The sequence below is a fragment of the Salvelinus namaycush genome, chromosome 33 (assembly GCF_016432855.1).
Source record: "Salvelinus namaycush isolate Seneca chromosome 33, SaNama_1.0, whole genome shotgun sequence".
Taxonomy (NCBI): domain Eukaryota; kingdom Metazoa; phylum Chordata; class Actinopteri; order Salmoniformes; family Salmonidae; genus Salvelinus; species Salvelinus namaycush.
In genome coordinates, this window is record NC_052339.1 from 24,980,993 (window position 1) to 24,998,125 (window position 17,133).

General features: G+C 42.9%; 1 pseudogene; it reads right to left on the reverse strand.

Annotated features, from left to right (window-relative positions):
- Positions 1–456: 456 nt before the first annotated feature.
- LOC120027885 lies at positions 457–10,020 on the reverse strand (annotated as a pseudogene).
- Positions 10,021–17,133: the final 7,113 nt, after the last annotated feature.

The window sequence follows — 17,133 nt, forward strand, 5'->3', positions numbered from 1 at the left end:
AGACTCCTATTCTGCTGGAGCAGGGGACAGATATGTCAGTCTGTTTACTATTGTGAAAGAAGGAGCAGCCAAAGACGCTACACATCAAACACCAGGCCTGATTACTGATGATAAACCACTCATCAAAACCTCTCCTGCTTGTCCCTTTATATGAGACAGCTATATTAACCCCCCACCCACTCCACTCTACCTCCCAGTAGCAGACTCCAGACAGACCCTCTCTACACAACACCTGGTAGTCGGTGGTAAATCTGTCTGGATGGTCATGATAGGACTGGACCTTGTTAATACATGTCACCTTTCTGTTCCCCTCAGACAGACACAGATTTGTATGGGCTGTGGTGGGATCCAATGTGAGCTGACAGGAATCTAAAGAAAAAGAATAAACAACTGGTGAAATGTATGTGTGCATCCAGGTGTGTTTGTCTGTGTACATGCATATGCACAGTATGTCCTTTACTCACATTCTAAGAACTCCTCTCTGGTCTTGGGTTCAGGCCTTGTCTCCTGACAGGTGATGTCATTCCTACGTGATGCCAGTCCTCCAACTGACAGTCCAGACTGAGTCTTCCCAAATGACGGAGGATAATGGGGCTCAGAAGGTGTAACAATGTGGACTTTTGTCACTATGGAGACACAGGAAATCAAATATCACAATACTGATCATGACATAGACATAGCAGAAAGTCAAAGGGGTCAGTGATTGAAAGAGGTTTAGGTCATTTGTTTAAGTAATTAGTTATATCAATCACCAGATGGACTCCGACTGTATTTATTTGGACAGTGAAGCTATGTATCAATTTGTCTCTATACTCCAGCTGTAACGTCTGCTTCCAGCTCACACTCTCAAACACATAGATCCCCTGAACACAGCTCACTTTCCAGCTCACACTCTCAAACACATAGATCCCCTGAACGCAGCTCACTCTCCAGATCCCAATCATCTGAATTCTGATCACCTGTTCACACACCTGTATGTCATTATCACACCTATTTGGTTCAGTTCTTTGCACCCTATCATTGTGAGGTATTGCTTGTTTTGTGACACACGTCTATTTGAAGCGCTGAGTTTCACATACATTTTATCCTCCCGTGTATGATAGTTTTTGCCTGCCTCACTAACAACGCATATTACCTATTCCCTGCCTGTACTTTAGCCTATCGTATTTCTTCTTATCAACCTATTGCCTGATCTCCCAAATGACGTTACTAGCCTTTTCCCTGCCTGTACTGTTGCCTTTTTTGGACTTCCTGTGTATGACCTTCTGTCTGCCATTGGACACAGCTACCTGCCTCCTCCTGTGGTCCTTTACAATAAACATCTGCTGCGCCCTGCGCTTGAAACCAGCTCTCTGTCTCCCATCATGTTCATTACACCAGCATTTTGGATTTGAGATCAAATGTTTGGTATACGGGCACAGTATATAATGTCACCTTTCATTTGAGGGCATTTTCATTAATATCTGTTTTACCATTTAGAAATTCAAGCACTTTTTGTATCTAGTCCCCCCAATTGAATACATATATTTTTTGGACAAATTCACATAGTGTATTCAACTAGTCAAAAGTGTTGTATTTGGTCCTATATTTTTAGTACGCAATGAGTACAAACTTCTTAGGGCTAGGCCCCTTTTTTCTCCATTTCCGCCTGAATGACATGTCCAAAGTAATCTGCCTGTTGCTCAGGCCCTGAAGCCAGGATATGCATATAATTGGTACCATTGGAAAGAAAACACTTTGACGTATAGTGGGGAGAACAAGTATTGGATACACTGCCGATTTTGCAGGTTTTCCTACTTACAAAGCATGTCTGTAAGCAGGTCTGTAATTTTTGTCATAGGTACACTTCAACTGTGAGAGACAGAATCTAAAACAAAAATCCAGAAAATCTCATTGTATGATTTTTAAGTAATTAATTTGCATTTTATTGCATGACATAAGTATTTGATACATCAGAAAAGCAGAACTTAATATGTGGTACAGAAACCTTTGTTTTCAATTACAGAGATCATACGTTTCCTGTAGTTCTTGACCAGGTTTGCACACACTGCAGCAGGGATTTTGGCCCACTCCTCCATACAGACCTTCTCCAGATCCTTCAGGTTTCGGGGCTGTCGCTGGGCAATACGTACTTTCAGCTCCCTCCAAAGATTTTCTATTGGGTTCAGGTCTGGAGACTGGCTAGGCCACTCCAGGACCTTGAGATGCTTCTTACGGAGCCACTCCTTAGTTGCCCTGGCTGTGTGTTTCGGGTCGTTGTCATGCTGGAAGACCCAGCCACGAGCCATCTTCAATGCTCTTACTGAGGGAAAGAGGTTGTTGGCCAAGATCTCACGATACATGGCCCCATCCATCCTCCCCTCAATACGCTGCAGTCGTCCTGTCCCCTTTGCAGAAAAGCATCCCCAAATAATGATGTTTCCACCTCCATGCTTCACGGTTGGGATGGTGTTCTTGGGGTTGTACTCATCCTTCTTCTTCCTCCAAACACGGCGAGTGGAGTTTAGACCAAAAAGCTCTATTTTTGTCTCATAAGACCACATGACCTTCTCCCATTCCTCCTCTGGATCATCCAGATGGTCATTGGCAAACTTCAGATGGGCCTGGACATGCGCTGGCTTGAGCAGGGGGACCTTGCGTGCGCTGCAGGATTTTAATCCATGACGGCGTAGTGTGTTACTAATGGTTTTCTTTGAGACTGTGGTCCCAGCTCTCTTCAGGTCATTGACCAGGTCCTGCCGTGTAGTTCTGGGCTGATCCCTCACCTTCCTCATGATCATTGATGCCCCACGAGGTGTGATCTTGCATGGAGCCCCTGACCGAGGGTGATTGACCGTCATCTTGAACTTCTTCCATTTTCGAATAATTGCGCCAACAGTTGTTGCCTTCTCACCAAGCTGCTTGCCTATTGTCCTGTAGCCCATCCCAGCCTTGTGCAGGTCTACAATTTTATCCCTGATGTCCTTACACAGCTCTCTGGTCTTGGCCATTGTGGAGAGGTTGGAGTCTGTTTGAGTGTGTGGACAGGTGTCTTTTATACAGGTAACGAGTTCAAACAGGTGCAGTTACTACAGGTAATGAGTGGAGAACAGGAGGGCTTCTTAAAGAAAAAAACAGGTCTGTGAGAGCCGGAATTCTTACTGGTTGGTAGGTGATCAAATACTTATGTCATGCAATAAAATGCAAATTAATTTCTTAAAAATCATACAATGTGATTTTTTGGATTTTTGTTTTAGATTCCGTCTCTCACAGTTGAAATGTATCTATGATCAAAATTACACACCTCTACATGCTTTGTAAGTAGGAAAACCTGCAAAATCGGCAGTGTATCAAAAACTTGTTCTCCCCACTGTATGTAGAAATGTTAAAATAATGTAGGAGAATAAAACACAATAGATATGGTAGGAGAAAATCCAAAGAAAAACCATCCGGAATCTTTTTTTTTGTTGAGAGAGAGACCATCCTCTTAGAAAGGCAAGTGTCACGACTTCCACCGAAGGTAGTTCCTCTCCCTGTTCGGGCGGCGCTCGGCGTCGCCGGTCTACTAGCTATCACCGATCCCTTTTGTTTGTTTTGTCTTTGGTTCTTTTCACACCTGGTTTCATTTACCTTAATTTCTGTGTGTATATATTTACCTTGTTGCCTGCCTAGGTTTGTGCGTGATTATTCTTTCATTGTGATGTGCTCGGTGAGGTTATGCCATATTTTTGTTTTCACGGATTCATAAGAGTGCGTTATTGTCGGAACGTTGTTTGTTCCTCCGTGCGTTTGTACGGGTTCTCTGTTGTCGAGGGTGTTGTACCTTTTTTGATTGTGCCATACCTGTGTTGGGGGACTTGCCAATTAAAGTACGCTTCTCAGACATCTCTGCTCTCCTGCGCCTGACTCCTTCACCTACCTCCTAAACGCAACATTATCACAAGTAAAATATCATATTGAAAATTAGCTACCTGGATGCAATTCCTATGTCTTCCACTGGGTGTCAGCAGTCTATGTTCAAGGTTTTAGGCTTGTAACTTCAAAAACGAATAAGAAATATCAGTTTCAGTACAGGGACACAGTCTTGAAAATTCGTGTTTGTGGGCGCCATGAAGACAAGACGCACCTGCTAAATTCGGTTTCCTATTGAAAACATACTTCTTTCCCATAAGAAATATAGTTTTATTACATTTTAGGGTATCTGAGGAGTGAGTAGAAACGCATTTTGACTTGTTGAAACAAAGTTTACGGGTAGATTTTCGGATTCCTTTCTCTGCCCGTTGAATGAGTGGATAACTCAAATTGATGGCGCCAACTAAACTGACTTTTTGGAATACAAAAGAAGGATTTTATCTAAAAAAAACGACACGTTATAGCTGGGACCCTTTGGATGACAAATCAGAGGAAGATTAAAAAGTGAATATTAAACAAAATATTATTTGTGAATGTATGAAACCTGTCCAAGTGGAAAAATATTTTGATGTGGGGCGCCGTCGTCAAACAATCGCATGGCATGTTTTCGCTGTAATAGCTACTGTAAATCGGATAGTGCAGTTAGATTAACAAGAATTTAAGCTTTCAACCGATATAAGACATATAAGACTTATGTACCTAAATGTTTAATATCCATAATATTTATGATTATTTATTTGATTTGCTCGCCCTCCAGTTTCACCGGAAGCGGGACGCTTGTGACTACAAGCGCTTTGGATGCATTTGCAGTTTGTTTTGGTTGTGTTTCAGATTATGTTTTGCCCAATAGGAACTGAATGGACAATAATGTATCGTTCTATTTTGGAGACACTTGTTACTGAACACTTCTAATTAATGTGCATTTTTTGTGGGGGCATGATCTTTGTTCCTCTGTAACCTTCTCACTCATCATTATTCACTATTCATTCATGATTATCCATAATCATGGTAGCATCCACAATGTAGAAGTGAAAACAGAAACAGCATGTATTCTTATTTACAATAAGTGACTCCAAAAATAAATTATTCACCATTAATTTATTTTGGGCGTAACATAATCTGAAACACAACCAAAACAAACTGCTACTGCAGCCAACAAGTTTGTCGAGTCACAAGCTTGATGTAGTCATTGTGTGCTCGGAATATGGGACCAAATACTGAAGTTGACAATAATACACTATTAGTGAATTTCAAGTAAAATAACATTTTATTGGTCACATACACATGGTTAGCAGATGTTAATGCGAGTGTAGCAAAATGCTTGTGCTTCTAGTTCCAACAATGCAGTAATATCTAACAATTCCCCAACAACTACCTAACACACACAAATCTAAAGGGGTGAATGAGAATATGTACATGTAAGTATATGGATGAGCGGCATAGGCAAGGTGCAATAGATGGTATGAAATACAGTACATACACATATGATATGAGTAATGTAAGATATGTAAACATTATTAAAGTTGCATTATTTAATGTGGCATTGTTTAAAGTGACTAGTGATCCATTTAATAAAGTGGCCAGTGATTGGGTCTCAATGTAGGCAGCAGCCTCGGAGTTAGTGATTGCTGTTTAGCAGTCTGATGGCCTTGAGATAGAGACTGAAACAGTTTCTCGGTCCCAGCTTTGATGCACCTGTACTGACCTCGCCTTCTGGATGGTAGCAGTGTGAACAGGCAGTGGCTCGGGTGGTTGTTGTCCTTGATGATCTTTTTGGCCTTCCTGTGACATCGGGTGCTGTAGGTGTCATGGAGGGCAGGTAGTTTGCCCCTGGTGATGCGTTGTGCAGACGGCACCACCCTCTGGAGAGCCTTGCGGTTAAGGGCGGTGCAGTTGCCATACCAAGCTGTGACATAGCCCTACAGGATGCTCTCAATTGCAGATCTGTAAAAGTTAGTCAGGGTTTTGGGTGACAAGCCAGATTTCTTCAGCCTCCTGAGGCTGTCTGTGTGGGTGGACCATTTCCGTTTGTCTGTGATGTGTACGCCGATGAATTTAACACTTTCTACCTTCTCCACTGCTGTCCCTTCGATGTGGATAAGGAGGTGCTCCCTCTGCTATTTCCTGAAGTCCACAATCATCTCCTTTGTTTGGTTGACGTTGAGTGAGAGGTTGTTTTCCTGACACCACACTCCGAGTGCTCTCACCTCCTCCCTGTAGGTTGTCTCATCGTTGATGGTAATCAAGCTCACTATTGTTGTGTCATCTGCAAACTTGATGATTGAGTTGGAGGTGTGCATGGCCACGCAGTTGTGGGTGGAAAGGGAGTGCAGGAGGGGGCTGAGTATGCACCCTTGTGGGGCCCCAGTGTTGAGGATCAGCAAAGTGGAGAAGTTTCCTACCTTCACCACCTGGGTGCGGCCCGTCAAAGTCCAGGACTCAATTGCACAGGGCGGGGTTGAGACCCAGGGCCTCCAGCTTGATGATGAGTTGAGGGTACTATTGTGTTGAATACTGAGCTGTAGTCAATGAACAGCATTCTTACATAGGTATTCCTCTTGTCCAGATGGGATAGGGCAGTGTGCAGTGTGATGGCAATTGCATCATCTGTGGACCGGTTGGGGTGGTATACAAACTGAAGTGGGTCTAGGGTGGCCAGTAAGGTGGAGGTGATATGATCCTTGACTAGTCTCTCAAAGCACTTCATGATGACAGAAGTGAGTGCTACAGGCAGTAGTCATTTAGTTCAGCCATCTTTGCCTTCTTGGGTACAGGAACAGTGGTGGCCATCTTGAAGTATGTGGGGAAAGCAGACTGGGATAGGGAGCGATTGAATATGACCGTAAACACACCAGCCTGCTGGTCTGCGCATGCTCTGTGGACACGGCTAGGGATGCTGTCTGGGCCAGTAGCCTTGCGATGGTTAACACCTTAAAATGTTTTACTCACGTTGGCCACAGATAAGGAGAGGTGGGGTGGTGCAGTCCTTGTTAGCGGGCCGTGACGGTGGCACTGTATTATCCTCAATGCGGGCAAAGACGGTGTTTAGTTTGTCTGGAAGCGTGAAGCGTAGTCCGTGATTTCCTGTAGACCCTGCCACATAAGTCTCGTGTCTGAGCCATTGAATTGCGACTCCACTGCCCCTGTACCAGCATTTCACTTGCTTGATTGCCTTGCGGAGGGAATAACTACACTGTTTACATTCAGCCATATTCCCAGTTCCTCTCCATGGTTAAATGTGATGGTTCGCACTTTCAGTTTTGCGCGAATGCCACCATCCATCCACGGTTTATGGTTAGCGTAGGTTTTAATAGTCAGTGGGTACAACATCTCCAATGCACTTCTTTATAAATTTACTCACCGAGTCAGCGTATAGATTGATGGTGTTCTCTGAGGCTGACCGGAACATATCCCAGTCCTCGTGATCAAAACAATCTTGAAGTGTGGATTCAGATTGGTCAGACCAGCATTGAATGGTTCTAGTCACTGGTACATCCTGTTTGAGTTTCTGCCTATAAGACGGTAGGAGCAAGATGGCATCGTGGTTGGATTTGCCGAAGGGAGGGTGGGGGAGGGCATTGTGTGCATCGCGAATTTGTCAAAATACTTGTGAAAAAAATCTTATTCAAATGGATGACTAGACACATAACGTGCCTTCATTTCTGAAACATTTATGTATAAAAATGTCTTAAAATTAAAGGTGACATTCTGAGCTGTCACCTCATAAAACATTTGATCTCAAACCCAAAATGCTCGATTATAGAGAGACATTTACACATTTTAGCTTCACTGTCGAAAAAGTGTATGTTACCAACCGTTTACAAAGATTTTGGCAATTTCCCCAGAGCAGATCTTTTCAACTTGACTTTTCAGCCCAGAGACTGATTTCTTAACATCCTCAAATGAGATGTGCTGGTTGACAGTAATGCAGGGTAAGGCCTCAGATCCAGGAAAGACACAGAGAGACTGGAAACTCTACAGTAATGGATCAGAAAACAGGGAAAAGATTATTGTTGAGAAAGAAAGACATTTCACTTTCATCAGAAACACCTGATGCTGTGGACAAAAAATCCAGTGATGTTGCCTGGAGGAATGTGATGTTGTCCTCTGTGTGTGAGAGCTGCTCCAGCTCAGCTTCTCTCCTCCTCAGCTCAGCCATCTCCTGCTCCAGTTGCTTCAGGAGTCCTTCAGCTCGACTCACTTCAACTTTCTCCTGGGCTCTGATTTGTTCCTTCACCTCAGAGCACCTTCTCTCAATTGAGCGGATCAGCTCAGTAAAGATTCTCTCATTGTCCTCCACTGCTGCTTGTGCAGAGTTCTGTTAAGACAAACAGAGAGAGAAAAAAATCAACTGGTGATGGTGAAAATGGTGCCATCTGGTTTGCCTAAAGTTATTTGAAAATATTTAAACTTTTACTTTTGATACTTAAGTATATTTAAAACCAAATACTTTTAGACTTTCTAAAATAATATTTTTCTGGGTGAATTTCACTTTTACTTGAGTCATTTTCAATTAAGGCAGCTTTACTTTTACTCAAGTATGAGAAGTGGTTACTTTTTCCACCATTGATAAATGGTCAACACTCACCTTGAGTGACTTCACAGCACGTCTCACGTATCTCTTTCTCTCTCCTCTGGATTCTCTGTTTGGATTTCTGCTGTTCCTCCCCCAGCTGGCTCTGCAGTTAAACACATATGTCAGAGTCGTGTGTATAGGTGGCAGGGAAGTCAGGCGCAGAAGAATCAAACTTAAGGTAATGGAGTTCTTTAATAACAATAAACAAAACATAACTTCAAAACTATAATAACAATAAAACAAAGCGGGTACCAGGACCCGTCGCGCACCAATACAACCAACACGAAACTGAACATCAAACAATCTCTGACAAAGACATGAGGGGAAACAGAGGGTTAAATACACAACAGGTAATGAGTGGGATTGAAACCAGGTGTGTAGGAAGACAAGACAAAACCAATGGAAAATGAAAAATGGATCAATGATGGCTAGAAGACCGGTGACGTCGACCGCCGAGCACCGCCCGAACAAGGAGAGGCTTCGACTTCGGCAGAAGTCGTGACATGTAATTCCATGGTTCATTTGTACAAGTGATTCTGTCTTAGTGAAAACAGATGAAACTTTATGATAGGTCAGAGTCTATGCATAATGGAGGAAAAGCAATGTGTGTGTCTGTGTGCATCTGTACGCATGTGACAGATCGGGTTCAATCCCGGGTATCCTGCATGCCAGAAAAGTGCATTAGACTGCTAACCCAAAGCCTGGGCATTAACTGAAGGAGGCAATGCAACTCTTCAGGTCTCAGTAAATATTACATCACGAGTGTGAATATTAGCACAGCTAGATGCTTGGGTGTTGGCTGCCTTACAAGCTATCAAATCAAATCAAATCAAATTGTATTTGTCACAGTAGTCACTAATATTCAGTTATGAATGGTATTTTCACAGTGATACTCTGAAAGAGCAGCAATTACAGATTGTCCTTACCTGTCTCTCAGTCCTTTCTGATTCAGCGGAGACTGTATCATGACCTTTATGTTCACCCACCACACACAGCAGACAGATAAACTGCTGATCAGTACGGCAGTACATCTCCAGTAGTTTGTCATGACGAGAGCAGATCTTCTCCTCTAGTTGTGTGAAGGCTTTGACCAGCGTGTGCTTCTTAAAGGCAGGAGATTCATAGTGAGGCTGGAGGTGAGTCTCACAGTAAGAGACCAGACACACCAGACAGGACTTGACAGCTTTGAGTTTTCTCTCAGTGCAGACATCACACGCCACATCTCCAGGTCCAGCATAATAGTGAGCAGGGGGAGAAGATGGGAGTCCTGTCTTCTTCAAATTCTCCACCAAATCAGCAAACATAGTGTTTCTGTTTAGAACAGGCCATTGGGTGAAAGTCTGTCTGCACTGGGGACAGCTGATCAGGACACCCTTCTGATCATCCTGACCCCATCAGTCTTTAATGCAGCCCATACAGTAACTGTGTCCACAGGGAATAGTGACTGGATCCTTCAGTAGATCCAGACATATTGAACAACTGATTGAGTCCATGGCTGCTGCCATTTTGGTGCACACACTTTGGTGCAGACTGAGAATCACTGTAGTTTCTCTGGAATTGTTTGTGCTTCTGAGTCGGTACATTTCCTGGTTTTGTGTGTGTACTCTGTATTTCTACAGGGTGTGGCGTTGGATAGAGACCAGAAAATAGTGGTTGTGATTGGACAGAGGTCGTTGAGGAAGTATACTCCTCAATAGACAATTCACTAGACACAAACCACACCTCCAAGTACATAGTTATTACAACATTTATTGAGGAACACTGAAGTGACGATTCAGAAGAACAACTTCAGTAGGCGGTATGGTGGAAGATCAGGGGGAGACACTGGAGTATGTGAACTGGGCTTCCATTTCACTTGGTACTGCATCAATGGTAATCCATGGTCATAGACTGACAGTGTGTTCAAGGGGATCGCTGTGAGCAAGGTGCTGTGAGAACATAATGTGTAGTTATTCAGCCGATCCTATCAAACAGGTTAGTTAGAAGATAGAGGGTGGAGAAAGGAGGGAGGCTTCCAAACACTGGAGACATGGTAAAACCCTATTCTCCATACTGTACTTCACAAGCAATTTTTTGTTGAATTATTATTGTTGACAACACAACAGTGTGGCAACATTATAACATGGGAAAGTTTTGAAAAGCCTATTGACTTGGTCCCATACAACTAGGGCCGGTTCTAGGCATAATCAACATAATTTACCTTCATTTCAAAAGGGAATGTCATATTGAGACTAGAGTCTCTTTTGCAAATGAGCCCTGCACAATACAAAAACAAACACATGAATTAACATAAATATACACACTATACACATTAAATACACATTAAGATGCAAAACACATTCAATTAAAACAAACACATCCTTCATTATAAAAATCCTCTGTTAACTGTCTAATTGCCCTTTGGGACACCAAAGCTTCCAATCGTAATGTATTTTGGAGTTTATTTCAAACATACGGTGCAAGGAAGTTAAAGGCTGATTTACCTACATCTGTAGTTACTAAAGAGTTAACGGGTTTGATAACTTGTAATTTTAAATCTTAACAGTGAAGTTCAGTAAATTGGAAGCTTATGGAGCAGAGTTTTGTAAACAAAAAGAGTGTAATGATGTGATATACATGACTTTAAAGAGGTCCAGCCAACCTTTTGATATAGGAGGCAGTGGTGAGTATTAAAATTGTCACCTGTGATAAAGCGAAGGGTGCTATGGAAGACATTATCCAGGGGTTTAAGAGTAGTGGCAGCTGCAATTTATTACCTCATATCAGTATCATTCTAAATGTCGCAAAATTCTTAGATATCTGCACGAACCCTAGTCTAAATGATGACTCAGCGATACACAAATTGGCTTAATTATTTATTTACTAACAAACTAAATAATCACACAGAAATAAATAAACACACACACGGTATACGTTGAATTGATTACTAACATAATGCAATGAAAATTCCCTAGTGGACTAACCCTATATGACGACTTGTTACCCAATGGAAGGGAGGGGTAAGATACACATATATTTACACTTGTATGCCTTTGTCATCTCTCTGTTGAAAACACGCATCCGTCTATGGCGAGTAGTTCGATGTAAGTCTCTGGTTGTGTAAGTCTCTGGTTGTTCACCAGAGGTCACAATGTCCTCAGTAGTAGTAATAGGCTTCTTTGTCTCTTAGTGTTCGTTAGACTGGTTACATCAGAGATACACCCGCAGTGGTCTTGGTCGAGTTTACTAGACTGAAGTACTTAAACAGCTGCAGACTGAATGTTCCAATGTAGTCCTTAACTTCTTTACTCGAGAGTTACCGTTTTCTGGTCTGATAGTTTTAAACTACACTGCTCAAAAAAATAAAGGGAACACTTAAACAACACAATGTAACTCCAAGTCAATCACACTTCTGTGAAATCAAACTGTCCACTTAGGAAGCAACACTGATTGACAATAAATTTCACATGCTGTTGTGCAAATGGAATAGACAAAAGGTGGAAATTATAGGCAATTAGCAAGACACCCCCAAAAAAGGAGTGATTCTGCAGGTGGTGACCACAGACCACTTCTCAGTTCCTATGCTTCCTGGCTGATGTTTTGGTCACTTTTGAATGCTGGCGGTGCTCTCACTCTAGTGGTAGCATGAGACGGAGTCTACAACCCACACAAGTGGCTCAGGTAGTGCAGTTCATCCAGGATGGCACATCAATGCGAGCTGTGGCAAAAAGGTTTGCTGTGTCTGTCAGCGTAGTGTCCAGAGCATGGAGGCGCTACCAGGAGACAGGCCAGTACATCAGGAGACGTGGAGGAGGCCGTAGGAGGGCAACAACCCAGCAGCAGGACCGCTACCTCCGCCTTTGTGCAAGGAGGTGCACTGCCAGCGCCCTGCAAAATGACCTCCAGCAGGCCACAAATGTGCATGTGTCTGCTCAAACGGTCAGAAACAGACTCCATGAGGGTGGTATGAGGGCCCGACGTCCACAGGTGGGGGTTGTGCTTACAGCCCAACACCGTGCAGGACGTTTGGCATTTGCCAGAGAACACCAAGATTGGCAAATTCGCCACTGGCGCCCTGTGCTCTTCACAGATGAAAGCAGGTTCACACTGAGCACATGAGCACATGTGACAGACGTGACAGAGTCTGGAGACGCCGTGGAGAACGTTCTGCTGCCTGCAACATCCTCCAGCATGACCGGTTTGGCGATGGGTCAGTCATGGTGTGGGGTGGCATTTCTTTGTGGGGCCGCACAGCCCTCCATGTGCTCGCCAGAGGTAGCCTGACTGCCAATAGGTACCGAGATGAGATCCTCAGACCCCTTGTGAGACCATATGCTGACACATGCACATTTGTGGCCTGCTGGAGGTCATTTTGCAGGGCTCTGGCAGTGCACCTCCTTGCACAAAGGCGGAGGTAGCGGTCCTGCTGCTGGGTTGTTGCCCTCCTACGGCCTCCTCCACGTCTCCTGATGTACTGGCCTGTCTCCTGGTAGCGCCTCCATGCTCTGGACACTACGCTGACAGACACAGCAAACCTTTTTGCCACAGCTCGCATTGATGTGCCATCCTGGATGAACTGCACTACCTGAGCCACTTGTGTGGGTTGTAGACTCCGTCTCATGCTACCACTAGAGTGAGAGCACCGCCAGCATTCAAAAGTGACCAAAACATCAGCCAGGAAGCATAGGAACTGAGAAGTGGTCTGTGGTCACCACCTGCAGAATCACTCCTTTTTTGGGGGTGTCTTGCTAATTGCCTATAATTTCCACCTTTTGTCTATTCCATTTGCACAACAGCATGTGAAATTTATTGTCAATCAGTGTTGCTTCCTAAGTGGACAGTTTGATTTCACAGAAGTGTGATTGACTTGGAGTTACATTGTGTTGTTTAAGTGTTCCCTTTATTTTTTTGAGCAGTGTATTTCAACGTATTCAGCTTGCGCTGCACGTATACTGGTCTTGTAGTTTTAAACCATTTCAACGTGTAGCCACCGCTCCAAGCTTTCTAGTCTGATATGTTAATTCTTCAGCAGGTCCATTTAAGCACTCGCCTTGGAGGGCAGTTCCATCACGTTGCCACAATGTCTGTGCTCACGTGGGCGTGGTCACTGACTCGGCAAGAGCTTACATGAAAAGCAATTATCCTCTAGAAGGCTAAAATCCCATTTCAACTTCACACATATAGTTTCATTTTTTATCATATAAGTTTTACAACATTTAGATGTAAATCTGATAACAGGACATATACATTTGTAGAGTTACAGTTATTTAGTTATACCGTCCTTAATGATATCACAAAACAATAACCTTTTGACAGGATTTATTGTTTGGATCCCCACCAACCATTTCCCACATTCTTTATGTTAGGAATATTGTTTCATTATCCACTTTTGGATGTTGGAGTTTTGGTGGCAGATTCTCTCTCTACACACATCAGATTCCTTTGTTCAAAACTGCAAGTCCAGAGAGAGAGTTTATGCTGGGTCGTTAAAGTCATAAGACCGGCCCACTTCCCAACCTCCCTCTCTGGGAGGGGGGGGGCTCTCTTTGATCCTCACCCAGGAGGGAAAGTCATGACACTGTACAAAATTGGACAGAAGCCTTGTAACATCCAGGTCAGCAGTTGGGGCAATTGCGTCCATAATAGTATCATCTGCATATAGATGAAATGTACAACTTTTAACAGATTGACCAACAGCATTTATATAAATAGTGAAAAGAACAGGTCGTGGAATCGACCCCTGCGGAACATTTTGATGTTTTTCAAGAAATTCGGACTTAACCTCATCAATCACTATGGCCTGAGTTCTGTCATTTAGATAATCATAAAACCAAGAGCAGGTGTCAGAGACCAGGCCAATCGAGGACAACTTGTTCAATAAAATAGCAAAATCAACTGTATCCAATGGTTTTTGGAAAACAATCAAATCAAATCAAATCAAATTTGATTGGTCACATACACATGGTTAGCAGATGTTAATGTGAGTGTAGCGAAATGCTTGTGCTTCTAGTTCCGACCGTGCAGTAATATCTAACGAGTAATCTAACAATTTCACATCAACTACCTTATACACACAATGTAAAGGAATTAATAGGTCCACAAACAAGGCAGCACAATTCATTTTAGCATCTACGGCAGTTACAATATCATTAACAACTAATATGGATGCTGTGATAGTGCTGTGCCCTGGCCTATACCCAGATTTATTTATATTCAAAATATCATAATCAGATAAAAAAGAGCGAAATTGCTTATTTACCAAGGATTCGAGAATCGTATTAACCAGGTAAGACCCATTGCGGTTAAAAACCTATTTTGCGAGGGCGACCTAGCAAGAAAGCAAAACAGGGAAATAGCAGCGTGTACAGTACATAAAATATTACAAAAAAATACAAGTTACGGATACAATTGAATATTAGAAACAATTGCAGCTATCACAAACAGTGTTGTCGATCAGATTCTTAAACATAGGCAAGGACACTAACTCCCTAACTTTAATATCTTTTGAAGCATGTTCCAGGATGAAGAGGCATTATGGGAAAAATATTGTTTACCCATTTCAGTTCTAGCCTTAGGAACAGACAAGGACAGCAGCGACTGTGAATGAAGACGGTATTTAGTGACTATTCTGGTCAGTAAGGAACAGAGATACAAAGGGAGTTGTCCTATCAATGCTTTGTGCACAAAAGTGTACCAGTGCTATAGCCTCCTGGTGGAGATAGAGGTCCATTGCACCATAACATACAAATCACAGTGATGGGTGAGTGATCTAGCGTTTATAATAGATCCTAATGCACCATGATACACTGTTTCCAGAGTTTTCAAGGTACTTACTGAGTCTTGCATATAGGCAATATCACCATAATCCAGCACTGATAAAAAAGTGCTTTGAACAAGATCCTTTCTGACTAACATTGAAAAGCAAGATTTGTTCCTAAAATAAAAACCCAATTTCAACTTCAGTTTCTTGGTCAAATTATCAATGTGCTGTTTAAAATGTAGCTTTTCCTCTAACCAAATCCCAGGATACTTATAGGAGGTGACCCATTCAATTTGCTGGCTTTTTATAGTTAAAATCTGCAAGTGACTCCATCTGTTTACTTTAAGGGAAGAGAACACCATACATGTAGTTTTGCATTAAGCACACGTTTCAATTCAAAAAGATGCCTTTGAATAACATCAAAAGCCAACTGTAAGTCCTGAAAAGCCTTCTAATATTAGATGCGCCAGAATAAATAATTGTGTCATCAGCATACAGATGGAGATTTGCAGAGTCAACGTGATCAACACAAAGGAGATGATTGTGGACTACAGGAAAAGGAGGATCAAGCACGCCCCCATTCTCATTGACAGGGCTGTAGTGGAGCAGGTTGAGAGCTTCAAGTTCCTTGGCGTCCACATCACAAACAAACTAACATAGTCCAAGCACACCAAGACAGTCGTGAAGAGGGCACAACAAAACCTATTCCCCCTCAGGAGACTGAAAAGATTTAGCATAGGTCCTAAGATGCGAAAAAAAGGTTTTACAGCTGCACCATCGAGAGCATCCTGACGGGTTGCATCACCGCCTGGTATGGCAACTGCTCGGTCTCTGAACGCAAGGCACTACAGAGGGTAGTGCGTACAGCCCAGTACATCATTGGGGCTAAGCTTCCTGCCATCCAGGGCCTCTATACCAGGCGGTGTCAGAGGAAGGCCCTAAAAATTGTCAAAGACTCCAGCCACTCTAGTCATGGACTGTTCTCTCTGCTACCGCATGGCAAGCGGTATCGGAGCGCCAAGTCTAGGTCCAAGAGGTTCCTAAATAGCTTCTACCCCCAAGCCATAAGACTCCTGAACAGCTAATCAAATGGCTACCCAGTCTACTTGCCCCCCCCCCCCCGGAACGCTGCTGCTACTCTCTGTTATTATCTATGCATAGTCACTTTAATAACTCTACCTACATGTACATATTACCTCAATTACTTAGACACTGGTGCCACCGCACATTGACTCTGTACTGGTACCCCCTGTATCTGCCCCGCTATTGTTATTTACTGCTGCTCTTTAATAATTTGTTATTCTTATCTCTTACTTTTTGTTTGGTAATTTCTTAAAACTGCATTGTTGGTTAAAACTTCTTATGGCTGGGGGCAGTATTGAGTAGCTTGGATGAATAAGTTGCCCAGAGATGCCCAGAGTAAACGGCCTGCTACTCAATCCCAGTTGCTAATATATGCATATTATTAGTATATTTATAGAAAACACTCTGAAGTTTCTAAAACTGGTTTGAATGATGTCTGTGAGTATAACAGAACTCATATGGCAGGCAAAAACCTGAGAAAAAATCCACCAGGAAGTGGGAAATCTGAGGTTGGTCGTTTTTCAACTCATTCCCTATTGAATATACAGTGGGATATGGGTCATGTTGCACTTCCTAATGCTTCCACTAGATGTCAACAGTCTATAGAAACTTGTTTGATGCTTCTACTGTGAAGTGGGGCCGAATGAGAGGGGAATGAGTCAGAGGTCTGGTAGAATGCTTTGAGCTCGTGACGCTCGTTCATGTGAGAGCGAGCTCTGTTCCATTTGCTTTTTTGAAGACAAAGGAATTCTCCGGTTGGAACATTATTGAAGATTTATGTTAAAAACATCCTAAAGATTGATTCTATACATCGTTTGACATGTATCTACGGACTGTAACGGAA